Consider the following 26,420-nt stretch of genomic DNA (forward strand, 5'->3'; position numbering starts at 1 on the left):
GCCCTCCGGTCTTCCTGCAGAAAGCTTGCGCGGCGCTGCTCCGATCACACAGCTGGAGCTCTGTCACGTCGAATGCGTCCTGCGGAGAACATTCACTCGAATTAAAACTGATTGGTTCGTCTGTCTCAGCGAGTTGCCAAACGAGTAGTCATCCGATTTAACCCGTCCTGCCCCAAATCTGTGCTTCCCTACTCTGTCCGGAGTCAGAGCTACTACTGCAGAAAATGGAAAATCCCCCCCCCCCCCCCCCCCCCATAAATGTATTTTGAGTGTGATTTGGGTAATTAAAACATTCCATCTCGTTACACAAGGCCTTTATCCCTTTAACTTTTCAGCTGTGTATGAAGCGGCTTAAGGCATATGGAGTACGGATTGTATCAGAATTCCAGGATCGGCAGCAGCTGGTGAGTGGACCAAAGTCTTAAACTTGCTACAAACTACATATATAAAATGTAACATTGTATCCCACAAACACTTTACTCACGTGGTCTTCGTTGTAATGGAAGATGTTTTTTCTGGTGTCCTCAAGGTCCTGGCTATGCCCAGATCCGTGATAAACTCCTTGGTTTATGGTCTTCCTCCTCTTGCAGCGAGACCACAACAGAATTCCGGCGATCAGCACTGTGAATGGAGACACAAGAATTATCCTCTTGAAGCATGCAAGGTACTGAATATTTTTTATATTTTAATGCTTTTTCTTGATCCATCATGAATAACAGGGTTGCTACCAATCTTAACTTGCCCTGATCCACCCTTGGTAGGACTTCCAGCACTGTATAAACCAATGCCCTTGGGTTAATGAATTACCGATCCCCATAAAGGTGGTGCTGAGCCCCCCTCCCGGGTTACATGGGAGGTAATGAGGGAGACGGTGTGTTAAATTTACCTATGATCGTCAGGAGGCAAATCAAGATGATCTAAGGATTGCTGATCCAGAGTCCAGGGCTGAAGACGTGACATCCGCTCCCGACGTACCCCTCTGCGCAGAGGTGGGTGAATTCGGCTGGCGAGCGTGGCACGTGCCCTGTTTGCAGGGGTGGCTGGCACATACCGTGTAGACGCAGTGAGCCTCTGTGCCGTTCTCTGTAAGCAGATATCCGGGGGGGCACCTGTTGAGTTACAGGGAGAGAAGGGGTTAAATCTACCATAACAGCGGAAGATCAGATAAATTTTAAGCCAGTAAAACGAAATCCTGTAAAGTGTTTCAAAATGTTTTTCTCTTTCATACAGGACAACGATTCTCATTATCCCTCGACACATGGGAGTGGTGGTTTAACAATCGAGAGGAGTGAATGCGGTGTATGGAGTGCAGCTTAACTGGGAATGCATAGAAAGCACAAGGTAATTTCCCAAAGCTCTAATCTCTTCTGAAGTCTTGTGACCCCAGCACGCGTTGGGTGATACCTGCATTCGTGGTTCATCCATAGATCAACGCAGACAAAGCCGTGGCTGCAGGGGCCGCTGCTACAGACGTCGCAGACGCAGCCTTTGGTCACTCCTTCCCGGCTTATAACGGACACCGGCGAGGCAGTCGTGTTCTCCATGGGCAGGCGGCAGCCGTTCAGTCTCGCGTTCTTTATGCATCCTGATTACACAGAAGGAATTGGAGATCAGCGCATGATGGGACAGTGAGAATTCAGCATTGTATGGTGTATTCCAGGTAATGACGGGCAGGGAGAGTCTTTATACCCCATGGATTTACAGACGGCTTCTAATATTACATTCACTAGAATTGCTTTCAGTTTTATTGAAGCCCATTGTAGTGAAAGCGTAAACGCTTATCTTATTATCAGTAACTATTGTTTTTTTCCTGAAAAGAAAGGAAGTGTTGAAGAGTCATGACATAGTTTTTATGCATGTTTAATATCTGCAGGAGTAAAGCCCCACACCACGTGTTACTGTGACCCGTGTCTGATATGCATGCCATTCTCTGCAGGTTTTGGGAGCCGGATACCGTTCTGCAGCTCGGAGGCGTTAAGCAGTCATCTACTCGCTCCCACAATCTCCTTCCGCACAAACCCTTTAAAGGCCGTCTCCGCAACGTCGTTCTTAATAAGCAGGTAATGACTTTCTATCACGCAGAGTATTACTTACCTCTTACTGCAGACGGCTGCTCTGTAGTGGACGTGGGAGCTGCGGATGGATCCGGTAAACTGGATCAGCTTCGGTACTTTGGGGGTCTCTGAGCAGAGGGACGCGGTATAACCAGGTGGGTTAGCAGGATAGTCCCGGCTGGTATCATGTAGGACAGAGGTTGGTAATGATTCCTATAAGACACGAATACATTAGAAAGTTCTTTGATTAGTAATGTGTATTACCAATATTCAGTAACATACAACTCGCAGATATGCAGCCAAACTGTGTGAGGAGCCGGGTCAATAGACATTCTAAGGGTAACAAAGGGTAACTGAACCTTAAGAACGTAACAGGTAGGTCCGTATCAAAGCTTTCCACCGAGTTATCTGAGCTACTTTGTGCTGACCTGCAGAATGATATCTAATAATTTTCTTGATGCAGTGTGTGTTTCCTTTAACACAGGTATATGATCTAGCAGCCCCACTGGAGGCCGTTAATAGCTCCCCAGGCTGTGCGAGGAAGGGTACAGCTTACTCATCACCTGTACCCTGCGACTTTCCTTGCGTCAGTGACCCCCGGACCCCCAGCTGTGATTGCCCACCCCCTCACTAGGACTGCGGAAAAGGTACAGACTTGGCTTACACCGATGCGCTCACGGGTAATAACTCTACAAGAACATTAAAAAGAGACAAACCTGAACTAATGGTTCCACCACCTCGCTGATATCAGAATGTCTCCCACTATAAAGTGTTTTTATATTAAGCCATTTAGAAGAAGTGCTATTTTTCATGCCAATATTTGTTATATTAAAGAGACTCACCTGAACTGGGACATCTTTGTGAATGCCCAGAGTATAGTGTAGATTATTGGAAAAATGGGGAGTCGCGGTGCGATCATCAAGGAATCCATTCGAATGTTTGTGGCCAAAGCTCCGCAGACAGGACTCTTCATACATCACATCTGAACGCTCTGCCACCGCCTGGTGCTCTGCTGGGCGATCATTTCTGTATCATAGTGAATAGCGTAATCCGCATTATATACTCATCCTTTTGCAGATGTCCACAAACTTCTTCCATCCTGGAGGCAACATCCGGTACCTGCTCCCACATTCTCCATCCGCAGCGGACACATTTTCAGGCAACGTTAAGAACACGCAACGCCGACAGCGTCATCCTGCGTTTGTCTTCTAAGGACCGGAGCGAATCCATCCACCTGCAGGTACCAAACACAGCATGAAGTCCATACCTTGACACGCGCCATGCTGCACGTTGGGTAGAGTCGCGTCCACATCTGAAGCTCCCGATTCAGAGCAGCCGGTAGATGGGACAGCTTTAGGGTCATTGTATTTCAGCCTGTAGATCATAGCGATGGTTCAGCATGACCCGGGGATCTAACGGCACCGTTTTGTCGAAGTGATGCATGGGCTTCTAACAGTCTGCTACAATCTCGGTGATGGTCCCAACAGTCACACTTCCCGACCATAAAATAGACACTGGGGAGCGGAATGACGTTGGCTTGGAAAGGATGCAGAACGAGTTCACGCTTCGCTTTAATGGAGGAGGGGAGCACAGAGAGAAAACAGCAGCTCACGGGACCTACAAAGAAATTAAAGTCGATCCGAGAGGCGCGATTCTGGGAAGCATCAACCAGTAGGGTTATCAAGGTAGACTGTAAACCCAGTGGAGCAGCCGCTAGGCATTAATCCCGGTTTATTGTCTGTGACTTCAGAAAAGTCAGCCCTGATCTCCAGCCCAAGCCATCCATGTGCTCCGTACCTTCTGTCCTGCATGATGACTCCGTGGACTTCACAACTCGTTCGATCCTCTGTAAGTAGCTTTCCTCCGATCCCCTCTGTCATGTATCAAAGCCGTGTGGCAGCGACCCAGAGTCAGGCTGACTCCCTGCACTGAAGTAAATGAAGTCAGTAATTCATCTTCCCTGACTGCCCGATGTTGACACTTTCCTTTAAGTAAATGTGACTGCGTGCGATTAGAATCGTGTATTTGGCGTGACTTGTCTTGGTTATATGTTCCATGTAGAGTTAGCTGAGGGTCAGTTAGTTGAGTATAATGCAGCTCTGTGTCTGCTCTTAAAGATTTGCCTTCATTCTACTTCTGTGAGTAAAGGAGAATATTTAAGCTTTCCTGTGGCTGCATTAATTACATGTCTGGCTCACGATGTGATAATTAACTTACTTTATCTTTTACGCGCAGGTCTATCCGATGCCGTTCTGTCTGTAACGTTCTCCTGCTCTGGAAAGCCGAGCCTCAGCGTGGTCAGGTCTTGTCTGAAGATGAGAAGGAGCCGGCCGCTCGTAATCTCTTTGGGAATTGAAACAAAACCACATTAACAGCAGTGCGGCTGGACCCGGCGCAGACTAAGAATGTAATTAAATTGTGATTATTGTCAATGTAGATTTACTATTACACTCTGTGACTTCATAATTGTATTTGTAACTCGTTGTACTGTACTTGTGATTCTTTGCATTGATTTGTAACTCATTGTATTTTACTCCTTGCCTTGTGATTTGTAATTCATTGCACTGTACTTGTTACTTTTTGCCTTGTTACTTTACTTGTTACTCTCTGCATTGTACTTGTGATTTGACTCTCTCTATTGTACTGTGTAGATATTCAATAAAAGTGGTTTAGTTCGATTTCTTCTCAGTTTGAATCAATTAAAGCACAAAAACATACAACATTATCTTCCTCCTAAAGCAACTTAAAAGGATGTTTTAATTACTTAATAACCATACATAATAAGTATAAAATATAAGGGAGAGAAGGTTCTCTGCCTCTGCTCGCTAGTTGATGCTGCTCCTCCACGCTACACCCTTTCCTGATACTCACCAACTGGGATTAAGTTCTTACTGTCTCTTGACGCTCCGCTGTGTAGTAATAATCCATCTGTGCTGTCGCTTACGAACTCCAGCGATAAATGGCTGTCCGAGCAGTGGCCGATAGGATGAATCCATGCATAGCCGTTACCTCTGAGTCTGCTGGGAGCGTGGCCCAAGGAACGAAGTCAAACAGTGGCACCTAGAAAGACAAATGGAAATATTTCACACGGATAAGTCACACGGGAACATGGTCCAGAGAATCTGCCTACCTGTAACCGGTGAGAGTCGATGTGCAAGTCCCACCATTCAGGCAAGGGTTTTGAGGCAGAGAATAACAGTTCTGGTAAAAGTGTTTCTGTACCGGACATCTGCAGGACATGTTTCCAACTTGGGGAATTGAAACTATAGATGCGCTACCTCCATCCACGAGAGGCAGGGATCTGCTGACTGCGCTATGGATTGTGCACCCGCCATCCTGCAAACAGCCCATCCGTGAACAGAAATCAATGGATACTTGGGAATTCCTTTCCTTCAACACTGATCGGATCTGTCATTGAGAAGAATACAAAAAAACTCAGTTAAGACGGCACCAAAAACTTATCTAGACACCATCCCAGTTCTGTGGCCATTAGGCACCCCAGGACTAGCTCCCTCCCACAACAAATGCAGATAAAGATGATTAAAACGCATCGCTCTTAGATCCTTACTTTTGTTATAAAGTAATAAACCCCCGGCTGTACCCTCAGAGATTCAAAATCAAGGGAATTATTTCCACAAAACTCTGAAAGACAAACCAGATACATCTAGATATCACGAGACTGATAAATATTCTGCGTTTTGTAATATCATTAATTTTAAGAGACAGCCGACGTTATTCTTACTCAGTAATAACGCCATAAACACTCTGTCCATACCTTCTCTCTCTGGGCTGTCAATAAGCTCCGTAAGATCTCGGGTTTGTGGCAGGAGGCAGCTCCGCATACTGAAAATGTCACTGTGACGGGATCGACCTGTACCCCGACTGGGTACTCCCGCCAAACGTTGCTTCCTCCTGCCGGGACACCAACAAGTAACCCCTTCAGCACCAGGCAGAACCAGCGTTGTAGATAGAAGGAGGGACGTCGCTGCACCGAAGCCGCATTGGCACTGTGGCTATCCGAAGCTTAGCTACACAGTGTGGCTACAGCCCACCCCAAACATCAGGCAACACTCATGTTGAGGTGAAAGCAGGACTCTTTTATTAATTCACTCACATTCACTCACGAAGAACTGTGCAGCTGTCATCCAACAGCGGGCACAAAGAGCAAAAGACATGCTCAAGGACAAGACACAGGTGAGCAATTTTAACTGTGACCCAAGCCCTGACTGTGTCCCAGGTTCCCCTGCCCTTTTGTGGCCATCCCCGGGCCAACTTTGCTCAGGAGACCCTTGTGACGGGACCGACCTGTACTCCCGCCAAACGTTGCTTCCTCCTGACGGGACACCAACAAGTAACCCCTTCAGCACCGGGCATAACCAGCGTTGTAGATAGAAGGAGGGACGTCGCTGCACCGAAGCCGCATTGGCACTGTGGCTATCCAAAGCTTAGCTACACAGCGTGGCTACAGCCCACCCCAAACATCAGGCAACACTCATGTTGAGGTGAAAGCAGGACTCATTTATTAAAGCCAAATACAGAACTATATATACACAAGTAGAAAAGGGGCAAGACAAATATCACATGATCTAATTACCATGGCAGGAAGGAAGTAATTAGATCAAATCCTGGAACACAATATCCGGGGGAAGGACAGGATGACACGAGACATAAATAATTACATTAACTGGGGACGTAGACGTGGAATGACAATAGACATATAATTGGCTTAAGACAGACAATGGCCAGGACACAGGGATAACAGGAGCTCACAGGATTAACAGCTACCTGTTATGTAATGTATAATTAGGTATGCAGCAGTGACACCAAGTCATACCTACAAGGGCTAACTCACACAATAACAGGGGAAACACTTCACACCTATACAATCATCAATGCTAAGACAATCAGCCTTCTTCCTACCACAGGATGCCCAGCAGACGTTGCAGTTCTGAGACTCTGAGTGCTAAAACATGGGGTACATCAGCAGACTGAACCCCTGTATCCACACACAGAAGTCTCTACAAGGCCTGGGCCCATAGTCGATAGGGAGGAGGCTGGCTCTCAGGCCTCTCCAGGGGCCCCAGTGATGGCAGGTTCTGTCACAGTCACGTCGGTCGCGTTATCCTCTGCGTTCACCACACTGAAGATGTGGATATGGCTGGGATGGGCAGCTGCCATGTCTGCCAGGACGGCCTGGAGCTGGTCACGTCTGCTGACTCCAAACTCATCCTTCTTGATGAATTCCTCTGCTGTAATGCCTAAAATGCGGGTTAAAAAGTTATGACTGAGAAGCAGAGATAGTAACGTATTTACCCAGATAGGAGCGGGGAAGGGAATTGGGGTTACGCACTGAGTAGGACAGGGGTCACTTAATGCCAAGAGCGTTCCTGTCCCACCATTTCCTTCTATCCCTATGCAGGGATACTACATCATTTTAATGTCTTTATGGCACAATGTACAGGAGTCCAGGGAAATGGTTACATATATATGTAGCTATGGTGACCTGTACATCACTTCTTTATCTAGTGCAAACTCTATGATGGTCAAACCAGGCAGTCTTCCCATCAAATGTCCCAGCGGAGTCCTACAAGAATCTACCTGAGACCCCTCCGCACCACTTATTACTTACTTGTGAGTCTCAGAGACACGAGCTGCGGAAGGCGTCACTTCCAATCTCTTGTACATAAATTTTGATAGTAGAGAAGGTATCTGGCCACACACCGTCAGAAACCGTAATATTGAGGTTGTACGTTCCCTGCGGAGGTCTCTCGGTCATTAGGATTGTCCCGTTGTTTTGGTTCAAACAAAAATACCTACAGAACACAAACAGTCAATGCAATGTTATCTTCCTCAGACACGCCTTCTAACTCCCACATACACCAGACACGTCTTCTCTCTCCCTCATACACCAGACACGTCTTCTCTCTCCCTCATACACCAGACACGTCTTCTCTCTCCCTCATACACCAGACACGTCTTCTCTCTCCCTCATACACCAGACATGTCTTCTCTATCCCTCATACACCAGACACGTCTTCTCTCTCCCTCATACACCAGACATCTCATCTTGCTCCCTCATACAACACACATCTCATCACTCCCTCATACACCAGACACGTCTTCTCTCTCCCTCATACACCAGACATCTCATCTTGCTCCCTCATACAACACACATCTCATCACTCCCTCATATACCAGAGACGTTGTCTTCCTCACTCATAAATCAGACATGTCTTCTCACTCCCTCTTAACCCAGACATGTCTCCTCACTCACTCATACACGTCTTCTCTCTCCCTCATCCACAAGACACGTCATCTCGCTCCCTCATACACCAGACATGTCTTCTTGCTCCCTCATACACAAGACGCATCTTCTCTCTTCCTCATACATCAGACATCTCTTCTCGCTCCCTCAAACACCACACATCTCATCACTCCCTCATACACCAGACACGTCTTCTTGCTCCCTCATACACCTGACACATGTGGTTGTTCACGTACATAACAGACAAGTCATCAAGCTCCAACATACACCAGACGTCTTCTTGCTCCCTCATATATCAGACATGTATTCGCCCTCTCTTATACAACAGACACGTCTTCTCACTCCCTCATACACCTGACATGTATTCTCCCTCTCCCATACACCAGACACATCTCCTCACTCCCTCATACACCAGACACGTCGTCTCTCTCTCTCTCATACACCAGACAAATCTCCTCACTCCCTCATACACCAGACACATCTTCTCTCTTCCTCATACACCAGACACGTCTTCTCCTTCACTCATACACCAGACGTGTCTTCTATCTTCCTCCTTCAGCAGACACATCTTCTAACTTCCTCATACACCAGACACGTTGTCTCGCTCCCACATACACCAGAGACGTTGTGTTTCTCCCTCATATATCAGACATGTCTGCTTACTCCCTCACACACCAGAGATGTCGTCTTCCTCCCTAATGAATCAGACATGTCTTCTCACTCCCTCATACACCAGACACATCATCTCTCTCCCTCATACACCAGAGATGTCTTCTCACTCCCTCATACACCAGACATGTCTTCTCATTCCCTCATAATCCAGACATGTCTCCTCACTCACTCATACAGACATGTCATCTTGCTCCCTCATATACCAGACACTTCAGCTCGCTCCCTCATACATCAGACACTTCAGCCAGCTCCCTCATACATCAGACATGTCTTCTTGCTCCCTCATACATCATTCTTGTCTTCTCGCTCCCTCATCCACCAGACAAAGCTTCTCAGTTCCTCATACACCAGACACGTCTTCTGTCTCCCTCATTAACCAGCCATGTCTTCCACCTCCCTCATTAACCAGACACGTCTTCTCTCTCCTTCATTAACCAGACACTTCTGATCACTCCCTCATACACCAGACACCACTTCTCTCTCCCTCATACACCAGACACGGCTTCTCAGTCCCTCAGTCCCAGACACATCTGCTCGCTACCTCATACACCAGATATGTCTTTTCCCTTTCTTATACAACAGACATGTCATCTCGCTCCCTCATACACCAGACACATCTTTAATCTCCGTCATACACCAGACACGTCTTCTCGTTCCCTCATACACCAGACACTTCAGTTCACTTCCTCAAACATCAGACATGTCTTTTTCCTCTCTTATACACAAGACATGTCTTCTCACTCCCTCATCCACCAGACATGTCTTATCCCTCTCTCATACAACAGACATGTCACCTCGATCCCTCATACACCAGACACGTCATCTCGCTCCCTCATACACCAGACATGTCTTCTTCCACTCTAATACAACAGATACGTCATCTCGCTGCCTCATACACGTCTTCTCTCTCCCTCATACATTAGACATGTCTTCTCTCTCCCTCATACACGAGACACGTCTTCCCTCTCCCTCATACACGAGACACTTCTTCCCTCTCCCTCATGCACGAGACACGTCTTCCCTCTCCCTCAAACACCAGACACGTCTTCTCTTTCCCTCATACACCAGACATGCCTTCTCTCCCCCCAAACACCAGACACGTCTTCCCTCTCCCTCATACAGCAGACACGTCATCTCGCTCCCTCATACACCAGACATGTCTTCTTCCTCTTTAACACAACAGACACGCCATCCCGCTCCCTCATACCCCACACACATCTTCTAGCTCCCTCATACACCAGACATGTCTTCTCACTCCCTCATACACCAGACATGTCTTCTCCCTCTCTTATACAACAAAAATATACCAGACATGTCTCCTCACTTCCTCGTACACCAGACACGTCACCTCGATCACTCATACACCAGACACATCTTCTCTCTCCCTCATACACCAGACAAGTCTACTCGCTCACTCATACACCAGACATGTCTTCTCTCTCCTTCATACACCAGACATGTCTTCTCTCTCCTTCATACACCAGACACATCTTCTCTCTCCCTCATACACCAGACATGTCTACTCTTTCTCTTATAAAACAGACACGTCTATTCTCTCCCTCATACACCAGACACGTTTTCTCTCTCCCTCACAAACGAGACACGTCTTCTCTCTACCTCATACACCAGACACTTCTGCTTGTTCCCTCATACACCAGACATGTCTTCACTCTCCCTCATATACCAGACACGTCTTCACTCTCCCTCATACACCAGACATGTCTTCTCTCTCCCGCATACGCCAGACATGTATTCTCCCTCTCTCTTACACCGAACATGTCTTCTCTCTCCTTCATACACCAGACACGTCTTCTCTCCCGTATACACCAGACACTTCAACTCTCTCACTCATACAACAGACATGTCTTCTCCCTCTCTTATACAATAGACACGCCATCCTGCTCCCTCATGGACCAGATACATCTTCTCGCTTCCCTCAGACACCAGACATCTCTTCAACCTCTCTTACACAACAAACACTTCATCCCGCTCCCTCATACACCAGATATGTCTTCTCCGTCTGTTATGCAACAAACACCTCATGTCACTCCCTCATTCACGTCTGATCGCTTCCTCATATACCAGACATGTCTCTTTACTCTCTGATACACCAGACACGTCTTCTCTCTCCCTCATACGCCAGACATGGCATCTCAGTCCCTCCTACACCAGACACATCTTCTGTCTCCCTCATTAACCAGACACGTCTTCTCTCTCCCTCATTAACCAGACATGTCTTCTCCTTCTCTTATAATACAGACATATCATCCTGCTCCCTCATGCACCAGACATGTCTTCTATCTCCCTCATACACCAGTCACGTCTTCTCTGTCCCTTATACACCAGACATGTCTTCTCACTACCTAATACACTAAACATATCTACTCCCTCTCTTATACAACAGACATATCACCTTGATCCCTCATACACCAGACACGTCTTCTCTCACCCTCATACACTAGACACGTCTTCTCTCACCCTCATACGCCAAACACGTCATCTCGCTCCCTAATACACCAGACACGTCTTGTCTCCTGTATCATGTCTCTCCATCATTAACCAGACATGTCTTCTCCTTCTCTTATAATACAGACATATCATCCTGCTCCCTCATACACCAGACATGTCTTCTCTCTCCCTCATACACCAGATACTTCTGGTCGCTCCCTCATACACCAGACACGGCTTCTCAGTCCCTCATACACCAGACACGTCTTCTGTCTCCCTCATTAACCAGCCACGTCTTCTCTCTCCATTACAAACGAGACACGTCTGCTTGCTCACTCATACACCAGACATCTTCTCTCTCCCTCGTTAACCAGACATGTCTTCTCCTTCTCTTATAATACAGACATATGATCCCGCTCCCTCCTACACCAAACACGTCTTCTCTCTCCCTCACACACCAGTCACGTCTTCTCTCTCCCTCATATATCAGTCACGTCTTCTCACTACCTAATACACTAAACATATCTACTCCCTCTCTTATACAACAGACATATCACCTTGATCCCTCATACACCAGACACGTCTTCTCTCACCCTCATACACTAGACACGTCTTCTCTCACCCTCATACGCCAAACACGTCATCTCGCTCCCTAATACACCAGACACGTCTTGTCTCCTCCTCAAACACCAGACACGTCTTCTCTCCCCCTCATACACCAGACACGTCTTCTCTCTCCCTCATACAACAGACACGTCTGCTCTCTCCCTCATATACCAAACATGAATTCTCCCTCTCTCATACACCAGGCATCTCTCTCCTTTATACACCAGACACTTCAGATCACTCCCTCATACACCAGACATGTCTTCTCTCTCCCTCATACACCAGTTACATCCTCTTCTCTCCCTCATACACCAGAAACTTCTTCTCACTCCCTCATCCACCAGACATGTCTTCTCCCTCTCTTATACAAAAGGCACGTAATCTCGCACCCTCATACACCAGGCACGTAATGTCGCACCCTCATACACCAGACGTGTCTTCTCACTCCCTCATACACCAGACATGTCTTCTTCCTCTCTAATACAACAGACACGCCATCCCGTTCCATCATACACCGGATACATCTTCTCGTTTCCCTCATACACCAGTCAACTTTTCACCCTCTTTTATACAACAAACACGTCATCTCGTTCCCTCATTCACGTCTGATTGCTCCCTCATATACCAGACATGTCTCCTCGCTCCCTCATATACCAGACACGTCTCCTCGCTCCCTCATATACCAGACACGTTTCCTCACTCCCTGATACACCAGACACGTCTTCTCTCTCCCTCATATACCAGACACATCTGTTCTCATCCTCATACACCAGATACGTCTTCTCTCTCCCTCATACACCAGACACTTCAACTCTCTCCCTCATACAGCAGACATGTCTTCTCCCTCTCTTATACAATAGGCACGTAATCTCGCACCCTCATACACCAGACATGTCTTCTCTCTCCCTCATACAGCAGACATGCCTTCTCCCTCTCTTATATAATAGGCACGTAATCTCGCACCCTCATACACCAGGTACGTAATCTCGCACCCTCATACACCAGGTATGTAATCTCGCACCCTCATACACCAGACATGTACATACACCAGAGGACTTCTTCCTCTCTAATACAACAGACACACCATCCCGCTTCCTCATGCACCAGATACATCTTCTTGCTTCCCCCATACACCAGACATCTCTTCACCCCCCCTTTACAACAAACACGTCATCCGGTTCCCTCATATACCAGACATTTCTCCTTGCTCCCTCATATACCAGACATGTCTCCTTGCTCCCTCATACACCAGTCACGTCTTCTCTCTCCCTTATACACCAGACATGTCTTCTCTCTCCCTCATACAGCAGACATGTCTTCTCCCTCCCTCATACACCAGACATGTCTTCTCCCTCCCTCATACACCAGACATGTCTTCTCGCTCCCTCATATACCAGACATGTCTTCTCTCTCCCTCATCCACCAGACACATCTGCTTGCTACCTCATACGCCAGATATGTCTTCTCCCTTTCATATACAACAGACATGTCATCTTGCTCCCTCATACACCAGACATGTCTTCTCGCTCCCTCATAAACCAGACACGTCTTCTCACTCCCTCATAAACCAGACACGTCTTCTCGCTCCCTCATACACCAGACACGTCTTCTCTCTCCCTCATATACCAGACACGTCTTCTCTCTCCCTCTTACACCAGACACGTCTTCTCGCTCCCTCATACACCAGACACGTCTTCTCTCTCCCTCATATACCAGACACGTCTTCTCTCTCCCTCATATACCAGACACGTCTTCTCTCTCCCTCATATACCAGACACGTCTTCTCTCTCCCTCATATACCAGACACGTCTTCTCTCTCCCTCTTACACCAGACATGTCTTCTCCCTCCCTCATACACCAGACATGTCTTCTCGCTCCCTCATATACCAGACATGTCTTCTCTCTCCCTCATCCACCAGACATGTCTTCTCTCTCCCTCATCCACCAGACACATCTGCTTGCTACCTCATATGCCAGATATGTCTTCTCCCTTTCTTATACAACAGACATGTCATCTTGCTCCCTCATACACCAGACATGTCTTCTTGCTCCCTCATAAACCAGACACGTCTTCTCGCTCCCTCATACAACAGACACGTCTGCTCTCTCCCTCATATACGAAACATGAATTCTCCCTCTCTCATACACCAGACTTGTCTTCTCTCTCCTTTATACACCAGACACTTCAGATCACTCCCTCATACACCAGACACGTCTTCTCTCTCCCTCATACACCAGACACGTCTTCTCTCTCCCTCATATACCAGACACGTCTTCTCTCTCCCTCATATACCAGACACGTCTTCTCTCTCCCTCTTACACCAGACACGTCTTTTCTCTCCCTCATACACCAGACACGTTTTGTCTCTCCCTCATACACCAGTTACGTTCTCTTCTCTCCTTCATCCACCAGACATGTCTTCTCTCTCCCTCATACACCAGACTCATCTTCTCACTCCCTCATAAACCAGACATGTATTCTCTTTCGCTCATACACCAGATACTTCAGCTCACTCCCTCATACATCAGACATGTATTCTTGCTCCATCATACATCAGACATGTCTTTTCGCTCCCTCGTACACCAAAGACTTTATCTTGCTCCCTCATACATCAGACATGTCTTCTCATACCCTCATACATCAGACACGTCTTCTCTCTCCCTCATACACCAGACACGTCTTCTCTCTCCCTCATACACCAGACACACCTTCTCTCTCCGTCATACACATCTTCTCTCTCCCTCATACACCAGACATGTCTTCTCTCTGCCTGATACACCAGACACACTTCTTCTTGCTTCCTCATACACCAGACATGTCTTCTCGCTCCCTCATACACCAGACACATCTTCCCTCTCCCTCATACACCAGACACGTGTTCCCTCTCCCTCATACACCAGACACGTCTTCCCTCTCCCTCATACACCAGACACGGATTCTCAGTCCTTCATACACCAGACATGTCTCTTGACCCCCTCATACACCAGACACGTCTTCTCTCCCCCTCATACAGCAGACATGTCTTCTCCCTCCCTTATACAATAGACTCGTAATCTCGCACCCTCATACATCAGTCACGTAATCTCGCTCCCTCATACACCAAACATCCCTTCTCCCTCTCTTATACAACACGTCATCCCACTCCCTCATACACCAGACGTGTCATCCCGTTCCCTCATACACCAGACGTGTCTTCTCTCTCCCTCATACACTAGACATGTCTTCTCGCTTCCTCATACACCAGACACATCATCTCTCTCCCTCATACAGCAGACACGTCTTCTTGCTCTGTCATTCACCAGACACGTCTTCTCTCTCCCTCATACACCAAACACATCTTTTCTCTCCCTCATACACCAGACACGTCTTCTCCCTCTCTTATACACCAGACATGTCTACTTCCTCTCTTATACAACATGTCCTCTCACTCCGTCATTTATCAGACACATCTATCTCCCTCATACACCAGACACATCTGCTCAATCCTTCATACATCAGACTTGTCATCCAGTTCCTTCATACACCTTATAGACCGCCACTAAAGATCGTCCTACCTTAGCAGTGATCCACCTGAATGATCAAAGTCTGACATCTCAAACGCTTGTCAGGACATAGAGTATTCCAATTTACCTCTGGATTGATGAATAAATATCCGTGAACTTCTCTGAGACCTCTTTAAGCAACTGGTCAGCCACCGGCCGACATGGTCAACCTATAACCCATTGCGTGTCAATAGTGAAGTGCATTAATGACCATGAAATGCGTGTGTTATTCGAGCAATGGAACTCACCTGGTTATTTGAGAGACGGCGGAATAGTGTTTTGTATCCCATTTATCTTCATCCAGCACAGCGACCTTCCCAATCTCTGCTGATGACCACCCGGCTGTTTTAAACAAGAAAAAATGGTAAGACATTCATAAGTATGTCTGCATTCGTGCCCATCTGTATTTTTAATCATTTGTCCTACATTCTGCTGTCAGGAACTGTACAATATACGATCAGCATGCCCTGCTGGAGAATTAACGAGGACTAATTTCCAATACGTCCCTCCTGTTTAGCTCAGTTAACCGCGGAATGAAAATAACTGACAGCCATTAACGTTGACTAAAGATCATTCGTTCACTGTTGCTGCTCACTTTCACTTGGCGGCGTTTGCCAGGAGGGATTTTTGGATGTAAACTCATTGTGCAGATTTAAAGCGATCTAATAAATATCAATATTTTACATGTCATTAGCCTACTTAAAAAATGTAAAAAAAATAAAAAATAAGTGGGCCTGCGTGTCTGTCCTTGACAAGGAGATTAATTATTTTTTCCTTTGTTTCGATCTCTCGTATGCTTAAATTATTAATTTTATGTACAAATATAAAATTCATATTTATAAATCTTCTAGCAAAAAATGACGTGTCTAGAACGACCTTTATCTTACAGCCACCATTCGCCGTGGGTCTCTATAATCAGTTTAAAAACAAACATTATTCCTGCCTCTTTATCAAGAGAACGTACGTATAACCAAACTGATGTTCGGGGGGGGGGGGCGGATAGGAAGGGTTATTAAAGACTTGGAGCCAAAACATGTAAAATAATGCATCTGGGACAGAGAACGTAAAGATATAATTAATAGCTACAATACTGGTCACAACAGCAGAGAAGAGACTATTGAGGCTACTCACTTACAATGTTTTCCCAAACAATAGGTTTGTACAGAGCAGCCAATGCTGGCCCGTTGTCGTTAACATCCAGAACGTCTAGAATGACAGTTGCGCTTCCTGTTTGAACTGGGATACCCCGGTCTGAAGCTACAATGACCAGGAGGTATTGGGAAGTCACCTCCCGGTCTAGGGCTTTCACCACTTTGACAGCCCCACTTTGGTCAACATAAAACAGACTGAAGACATCAGACTCCGCGTGAACGCCATAAACAAACTGTCCATTTAATTCGGATCAGGCAGTGGGAAACTGAATTAAAATCACAGTCCCGGACCTCGATGGTAAGGTTAAATCTCCGTTCCTCAGGGATCTCATAATCCAGCTTCTTATTAAGTTTAATTATCGCGTGTTTCTCCTTTTGGTTGCTTTCAATAGTGAATGCGTGGCCTGGGTCTCCTCCAACGATGCTAAATGACAATAAAGTGTTTTCTCCGTCATCTTCATCTACTGCCACCACCTGAAGGACGTTAGAGTTGATTTCACTTGTCTCCCAGACGGTAGCATGCCACGTATCCTGAGTGAACACCGGTGCGTGATCGTTTATATCTAGAACATGAATAGTTGCCGTACCGGTGGAACTCATTCCTCCGCCATCTTCAACTTCAATAAGAAGAAAGTAAGTATCTGTCTCTTCATGGTCTAGGTTCCCGAGGGCTGTAAAAATAACATAGGTGGAGTCTATGCCGAAGATGCTTCGGTTAAGCAAATCCAGGGGATTGTTAACGATGGAGTAAGTCAGAATAGCATTGGAACCCTTGGTTCAACTGCACTCATCTCCATGACGGACGCGTTGGCAGGAGCGTTTTCCAGCACATCTCCACTGCAGGTGTTTCTCTCACAGATGAAATGCGGTACGTGGTCATTCACATCATCTACATAAATGATCACATCGGCAAATCCTGTGAGGCCATCTCCTCCTTCATCTGTGGCAAGAACCACAAACCTCCAGAGAGCGTGTTCCTCGCGATCCAGAGGCTTTTGGGCAAATATTCCTCCTGTCCTTTCATTTATGGTAAAAACATTACCTGCTCCGCTTCCATGCAGAAAATACTTCATGGTTCCTTGTTCTCGGTCATCTGGGTCTACAGCAGAAACCTTGACATACGTCAAAGAGTAAACACAGTAGTATTGTTATTATTGGCCAAGAACATTTGAAGAATACCCCTAACCCCCTTGTTCTGAGAGTTATAAGGAAGATGAAGTCAAACAAATTCTGGAAACATGTTCAAAGTACCAGTACCAAAACCGGTAAGTGTGACAGTTCTTCCATTATGTGACCTTGGTACTCGTTCTGCGAGAAAACCGGAGCCTCATCATTTTTGTTCAACACGTTGATCATGACCGTGGTATAATCTTCCCACTTCCCGTCCGACGCCAGCACAGTGAGTTCATAGACCGGCACCTCCTCGTAATTCAGTGGCTGGAAAATGAAGACAGCGCCGGTTTCTGGGTCTACATCCAGGGCTCCCCCGTTATTCCCAGCTGTGATCTGATAGCGGATCTTTGCATTCATCCCTGTAACATAAACAAACATTCTGAGAGCTTCTTCCAAACCAAACAGCTTCCCTTTAAACGGAATGACTTGTATGTCGAGTCAAATGAATGATCCGCATTACTGATAAGCACAGGAATGAGATATTACTAGTTACTGATAATTCCTTTGCTCACCAAACTTCCGTAACATGGACTTTATGTAGATTAGCAATTTCTTCTTGGTACAAAAAATCAGTTTATTACCATTCTTTACTCTTTTGAGAACTAGGGGTGGAAACCCCTGGTCTAGGGGTATCAGTTGAACTATCCTTGGTCACATTCCTAGACCCAGCTGAACTATCCTTGGTCACATTCCTACATTTATAACTCTTTGGGGGCAGAGCTCTGTAACTCTCTTACAACTCGGTCACACTTATTTCACCTTCGTCAAGATCAGTGGCACTGACAAGGGCAGCAATGGACCCCACGTCCTGGTCTTCCTGCACGTTAACGTGGTAAGCGCGCTGAGCGAAGGCCGGCTGGTTATCATTAACATCGCTGATGAAAACGCTCACGTACGCCGAGTCTGCAGAGACGAGAGGCAGGAGATTAAAATACTTCACAGAGGCACTTCTGTCAGCCGCAATTCCTTAAACTGTCCGCCCGCATGTTAAATGAAAACTAATATGCAGACAATCCGCGGACAGACCCTGCGGCTCGGAAACAACTTATACAGCCGCGTTATTCCAAAGCTCTTGAAGATGAGATGAATGTGGACGGGAATTTGTTTCAATGGATAACACGAGTATAACTCCCCATGTCAATGGCTCATTTAAAAAAAAAAAAATATTTCTGGCCCAATCGCCCCAATAACGCATTTTATTGGGGTTAATTTGTTCTCATTTGCAAACCGTGCTGCTCTTCAGAGGAGCGTTAGGACGTAGATCCTTTTGAACACCATTATAAATTAATGATATTAGTGAATTTCATTAGCATTGCATAAAAGAATACATTTCATTTTTTGCGCATAACTTAATTTAAATACACAAAAAGTTACATGATTTGCATAAACTTCTGGCAGCTTAAAGTCATTTTATACGAACAGAACTGCATGAGTTAATCCCGGGGTTTCTTTACATGTTGAAAGGTGTGCCCAACCCTAAATATTTAAAAGGTGAGGAGGTAACAGGGCTGAGAGTTACCAACGTAACAATTGACCCTCCCTCTGGCACTGCAGCAGGATCAGACTTTGGGGTATCTCAGCAGGATCAGATGTTGGGGTAAAGAGGGGCATGGATATCTCAGCAGGATCAGACCTTGGGGTATGGAGGGGTATGGGTATCTCAGCAGGATCAGACATTGGGCTATGGAGGGGTATGGGTATCTCCGCAGGATCAGACGTTGGGGTATGGAGGGGTATAGGTATCTCAGCAGGATCAGACGTTGGGGTATGAAGGGCTATGGGCATCTCAGCAGGATCAGACGTTGGGGTATGGAGGAGTATGGGTATCTCAGCAGGATCAGACGTTGGGGTATGAAGGGCTATGGGCATCTCAGCAGGATCAGACGTTGGGGTATGAAGGGCTATGAGCACCTCAGAAGGATGAGGCATTGAGGTTTTATGGGCTATGGGCTATGGGCACTGCTTTGTGAACATACATTGGGGTGGTTTGTGGGCAACTTCGCAGGATCAGACCTTGGGGTAGGGAGGGCTATGGGTATCTCGGCAGGACCTTGGGGTGGGGATGGTTGTGGGCAACTATTTAGGAATAGATCTTGGGATGTATGCTGCATTTTGGTTGAGCAGTAAGGCCACTGTGCCAAAATAAACCCCATATTATCCTCACCAGAATTGGGTTGCCCATGTTTTCCAGGTCGAGCAGACTCTGATCCATCTGACGACATAACTTCTAGGAGATACGAGCCCTTGGTCTCCCGGTCAAACACGGCAGCTGTGTAAATGACTCCCGTCTGGGGATCGATGTGGAACAGAGCATGGTCTCCGCTGCGATCTTCTAAAATAGAATAGGTGATCTGGAGCAAGACAATCAGACCACAGTTAGCGCAGGCTGGCTTGAAAACACTTTGCTGATATGAGGTGGAACTGATGGAAAACCACTAATGCTCTTTGTTGCAAAGGCCTGGAAGCTTTTACTGAACACGTTCTGCCAGGACTACATATATTATTAACGTAACAGTAATGCCGGTGCGCAGGAAATGCTGCGATCCGATGAGCAAAAGGTCTGTCTGCTCTTTATTATTTATTTGTGGCTTTAACTGACACGTGACCCCTCGACAATCAACAATCTGGCCCTAATACCAGACAGTGTTATCAGGCGAGAAAACCCCCCTATGTGGCATCAGTAACTCTAATTAACGTGCTGACCCCCTGATCTAGTGTAGATATTGGTATGGCCGTGTCCCACGGATCAGTATGGCCCTGTACTATGAACTGGTATACACCCCTCTCCTATGGATCGGTATGGCCCTGTGCTATGAATTGGTATACACCCCTGTCCTTTGAACCAGTATGGCCTGATCCTATGAATCAGTATTGCCCTGTCCCATGAATCGTAATGGCCCTGTGCTATAAACTGGTATGCACCCCTGTCCTCTTGATAGGTATGGCACTATGCTATGAAATGTTATGGCCTTGTCCCATGGATCGGTATGGCCCTGTCCTGCTGATTGGTATGACCCTGTCCTGCTGATTGGTATGGCCCTGTCTTACAGTTTGGGATGCCCCTGTCCTACAGATTGGTATGGCCCTGTCTTACAGACTGGTATGGTCCTGTTTTACAGATTGGTATGGCCCTGTCTTACAGATTGGTATGCCCCTCTCCTACAGACTGATATGCCCCTGTCCTACGGATTGGTATGGCCCTGCCCTACGGATTGGTATGGCCCTGCCCTACGGATTGGTATGGCCCTGCCCTACGGATTGGTATGGCCATAAAGCACTTTGTTTTACATGTGCAAATTACAGGAATATATGCTATGGCTAGAAGGACCAGGGATATCTAAAGAACATGCGTCAATGGGTGCAGATTTTATAAGTTGGTACCGCATTTAGTATACCTAGGAACACAGAGCTATAGGAGTCAGAGTGTGCGTGTGATGAGGTTTCACGTATGAACTCACCTCTCCATTCAGTCCGAGATCTTGGTCAGATGCAGACACCTGGAGCACAAATGTTCCCAATTCAAGGCCTTCTGTAACGGTGGCCTCATATATGGACGACGTAAAGAAGGGCACATTGTCATTCACATCTGCAATATAAACAAGTCCGGCTTCACATTTGCTGTTCTAGCAGCGCAGGCACAGAATTGATATCCGAAGATTTTACCTGTAATGTTAATGTACACCGTAGTGAAGGCAGCCAATGGCACAGCAGCAACGGTCTGAGCTCGGATCTTCAGGATAAAAGTCCTGGTTGTTTCATAATCTAAAGGTTCAGCTACAAGAATGGAGGCAGAGCCTTCTTCTCGATTTACCGTCAGGTAGAAACGAACGGGCATGTTAGTCTCCGGGACCAATCCTTCCTCTAAATTGTACGTCACACGAGGGTCTCCCAGCAGTGAGGAAGCTTTAACGGTCTGTAGGAATGGCAGAACATTGTGTAATTAACAGTGAATTACAGTAAAAAGAAGCCCTCAACAGCAGGAAGTCCACTCGGAAATGACAGACATTAGAAGGGTGATTAAGGCTCCTTAGTGGTGATGTCTCCATACCCCGTTCCCTCTCACTAGCTTCATATCAGGCCTAACGGGAAGCAGATGTCTAGATGGGAATGATCCCTGGTAGCCGGGCATGAGGGAGAAATCCATATTCAAATGAGATCATACACCAATGGGCAGAATCCTTCTATGACTCCTACCAATGGCTGGAAGCATTGTACAGTTCCCACCGACGGGTGGAAAAATTCCACTGGTTTCCAGGTCAGAGGTCACGTCATACCACAACAGGCGTATCTCTCATGGTATTTTCCGGAATCACCAGGTCATATCTTTCTTTTTCCCAGACCAGAGGCTGATTCTGAGCATCTGTGATTCGAACGGCTACTTCCACCTGCGTGCTTCTATTTCCTCCGTCCACGGCCGTGACCTCTAGTGTTATTAATGATTTCTGATGGGAAAAAAAAGGTTAAGACAAAAAAATGAATTACATTCACTTAAACCTTCTCCATTCAGCAACCTCCCCGACAAAAAAAACAAACCCAAAACTGCTCTCCCAATTGATTTAAAAGCTGTGAGTAACAGATGGTTGAGGAGTTTCATGCACCACTCACATACTCTGGTACTCAAAGTGTTATTTAGTTGTATGGTACTTTTCTTTTTTTTGTATGGTTTTTCATTCTATCGCGCAACCAATTTCCAATTGCAGAGCTACCCAGAGGCACGTATCAAAAAAACAAGAAAAAAAAGACAGTGGACGATTCCCAGCAAACAGCTGGCATTCTGCAATGGAGAGTCTCATTTAGCGGTAACCTCGGGGACTCACACGGGGGCCTTCCAATCAGTGTCCAGATGTCGTCGTCTGGCCGTAGAGACTTTTGATTTCAGAAAAAGCAAACATGACAGCTTGACAATGCCTTAAAACTATCCAAAAAGCCCCGTTACGTCCCCACTTAAAAAGCCACCAGCTGTGTTTGCAAAGCATAAAGTTGAAATATCCAAACACAAAGCTACTCGCTGTCATAAGAGATACATTGTAGTTTTGCAATATGTACATTAAACCGGTTACTTAATATTAGGAACAAAAGAGAGATACAAGTGCGCCATATCTTATTATTGCATTATATATATAGTGGCTTACAATCCTACTATAAGTCATATTGTATAAAGGGGTCTGGGGTCAGAAGGTGACACCGCGATATTTTCATTTAAGAGTACTATCACTTGTTGAAATGTAAGTTGGTTCTCTAAACACGGCATGTAAACGCTTGCTACGTTACCCGAGATATTGGCTGGCGAACATAAAGCCACCCCGTAGAGGTGTTAATGCTGAAGGCCACTGGTTCCTCTCCAGACACCGAGTACGTGATCGTTCCATTCACGCCATAATCGTCATCACGGGCCGCAACGCGGAGGAAGCTGGTTCCCACAGCAGCATCTTCTCTCAGGAAATCTGGGACAAGAATGAAAACATTTGAATTCTATGTTGTCAACTGGGGTCCCAAATACCCCATGGGCGAGCTGGCCAAGCTCTTGTGGACCAGCAGATCTAGGAAGACTCTAAACGCTGAATTCCACTTAAAGCTATAATTAGAAGAGGACAGAAGAACATGATGGGGACTTGGTGCTTGTAGAGATCTCATACTCTACCCACGGAAACATTCGTAGTGTTTGTTCTCAAAGCTGGGGTCGTTGTCATTTTGGTCCTGGATCTGTATGTTGATCTGGCACAGCCCTATGAGAGGCTCGGCCGCCTGGTCTGTGGCTTTGATGGTGACGGGGAACTCTTTCTGCTTCTCCCGATCAAAGCTCTGAAGGGTTGTCAGGACTCCTGCGTGGGAAACGTGTTAAAGAAAGCACGGAGGCAATGTGACTGGCAATTCCTGCTATAACACGTGAAGAACATTTTCTCATAAGCTTTTGAGAAAAAAAGCTTGGCTGATTAACCTGACCAACAACCATGGTTAAAACCTGCATCACCGAGCCTATCTGACCCACTGGTTTTAACAGAATCAAATGAAGCTCCAAGATGTCACCTCTGTTGACCCTGGGGTAGAAGGGTAGAAGCGTATACACCAATCCAGCAAAAAGCATATTAAAAACCTAGAACACAAATACACTGGGAGGAAAGTGTGTCCTCGGTCACCGTGCCGGAGCCCTTCTCTCCATGCAATGTTTAAAGGGCTTTAAGGTATAGGAGGCGGTGGCACCTGTGTCCGGATGGATGCTGAATACAGGAAGAGAGCCCTCGCGATGAACGATCCCGTATTCCACTTGACCGTTGACGCCAACGTCTGCGTCTTTCGCCTCCACCTGCAGCACAAACGTTCCTGGGGGCTGGTTCTCCAGGACTACGGCGTGGTGATGGTACTGGGCACACTGGAAATAACGTTAAATCCACACATTTCTTTTAGGATCTGGCTACATCTTGTAGCGAAGGACAGTTCTAACGCGGCTTTAGTTCGTTGGCGTTCAGTAAGGGATTATTCTTCTAAGCGGTTTTCTGGAGTTAATGTATGACGTACCTGATTGGAAGAAGGGCTTGTTCTGGTTGACGTCATCGACTCTCACGACGACCGTAGTCGTGCCGGTGAGGCTGTGAGGACCCTCCGAAGCGTTGTCATCTGTGGCGGTCACATACAGAACATACTCGGCTCCATGATGCTTTGGAAGCAGGTTAGAACCAAGATGGATTTTTCCTGTTAAATGGTTTGAGGATAAATCAGTCCCATTGTTACAAACCCTTAACCCAGGGTAAGCGATACCCCCTACTCAACTACTTAAGAATGTCAAGTTATAGTTACTGCGATGGAATTCTGGGGAGGAACTTGATTTTATCTGAATTTTCTTCCTAAGGTAGCAGAATATGCAAGAAATCATCAGGTATCTGTAAAAAGCATTGGTGGTATTTTACAAAAGAAAGCTCCCCGTACCTTTCTCGGAGTCAATAATAAAGTTTCCTTCTCTATTTCCTTCCAAAATGTTGTAAGTCACATGATCTCCATCTGGATCAAAGGCATGTACGGTGGCAACCAGGGTGTTGGGAGCCGCTTCCTCCGATACAAACGTTCTGTATCTGGAAAACAGTCCCCAGAGTACAAAATCAAGTCCCTCCGCAGAGAAACGCTGCCATAGAACCATTCAGTGCTACCTCCTACCCCGAGGCTCGTGAAACACCAAACCTATAGGTCTTCTGAGCCTAAAACTCATCCCAGCCTGACCGCCCCCGGCAAACCACTTGTGAGACGTTATAGAAGGAAGTCTATGCAGTCGCCTTTCATTTATGGATCGTATCGGGGGAAACTCTCGAGCCTTCGTTGGGAGAGACCCGATGAACCACAATGTATTACAACGCATTAGGTTATGGGAGTGAAGCTGATACGCCGGCTGTAATATTTTACGCCATGAAAAAAAAAAGACCAAAAGGTGACATTCTCCCCGGCAGAGACGTAATAGACGTTCTATGCCAGGCTTTAAAACGTATTGAGCTCTCGTCTCCAAAGAATCGCGGGAATTACAGACATGTCATCGATGATAATAGGTTGAAAAAGAAAAAAAAAATTGCATGACTTTATGATAAATGAATTTGTGCAAGCGGAAGAAATATGAAATGAGAAAACCCTGAATGAGAAAAAAAGGGTAACCAGCGGCCATTACGCCGAGACGTCTGCTCTGTCCGGATCACACGGCTGCAATTCCAAGGAGACCGGAGAGGAGATTATTGGAGAAATGAGGGATTCCCCAATACGCAGGACCCTCACTCACGAGTTTCTCCAATAACCCGGACCCTCACTCACGAGTTTCTCCAATAAGCCGGACCCTCACTCACGAGTTTCTCCAATAAGACGGTTTCTTATGATGTTGTTCGGATCACAGAATATCGTGGAGTTCTGCTTTGAGGTCCCTGCATTGCCCCTAAATCAGATTCACAGAGCTTACAGAGAGAGAGCGCATGGCAATACATATCCGTGGGCTCTGATCACTGCAGGTTATAACAGGGATCGCTCCATAGACTCCCACAGATTTCTCTATTAATTGTTTAAAAGCAGAACACACAGCAAGATTTTACATGTGGGGCAGTCACCATGGAGACCAGTGGGGTGTTAAATGTAGTGCAGTCACCATGGAGACCAGTGTGATGTTTGCCATGTAGCACGTTGTCCCAGAGTTCCGAATGGACCCCTTACCGGTACCGTCCAGCACTCTGAAGAGACAGCGGTGTTTGGCAGCGGACTCTCTGTCCAGGGTCCTGAAGAGGGTCACGGCGCCGGTCTCCCAGTTCACCCCAACAGGACAGTCCACGGGGGAGACCGGCTGGAATGAGGAGACATTGAGTTCTCCAGGTTCCAGGGCACTCACAGCAGAGCCCGGGGCGGCGTCTTCTGCTATGGAGATGGCATAGAACGCCTGGGGCACGGGGGATGCCCTCTTCCACCTGAAGAAGCCCGGAGAAGCCTCGGCGTTGGTCCCTTGATCCGGATCGTGGATCTGAACACCACGAACCTCAGCCCCGCCAT

At 46.7% G+C, this 26,420-nt stretch overlaps 1 pseudogene; it reads right to left on the reverse strand.

Moving 5' to 3' along the window:
• Positions 1-4,994: 4,994 nt before the first annotated feature.
• LOC149298461 (neural-cadherin-like) lies at positions 4,995-26,420 on the reverse strand (annotated as a pseudogene).

The sequence above is a fragment of the Sceloporus occidentalis genome, unplaced genomic scaffold (assembly GCF_023333645.1).
Source record: "Sceloporus occidentalis isolate IW3139 unplaced genomic scaffold, rSceOcc1.0.p SCAF_32, whole genome shotgun sequence".
NCBI lineage: Eukaryota > Metazoa > Chordata > Lepidosauria > Squamata > Phrynosomatidae > Sceloporus > Sceloporus occidentalis.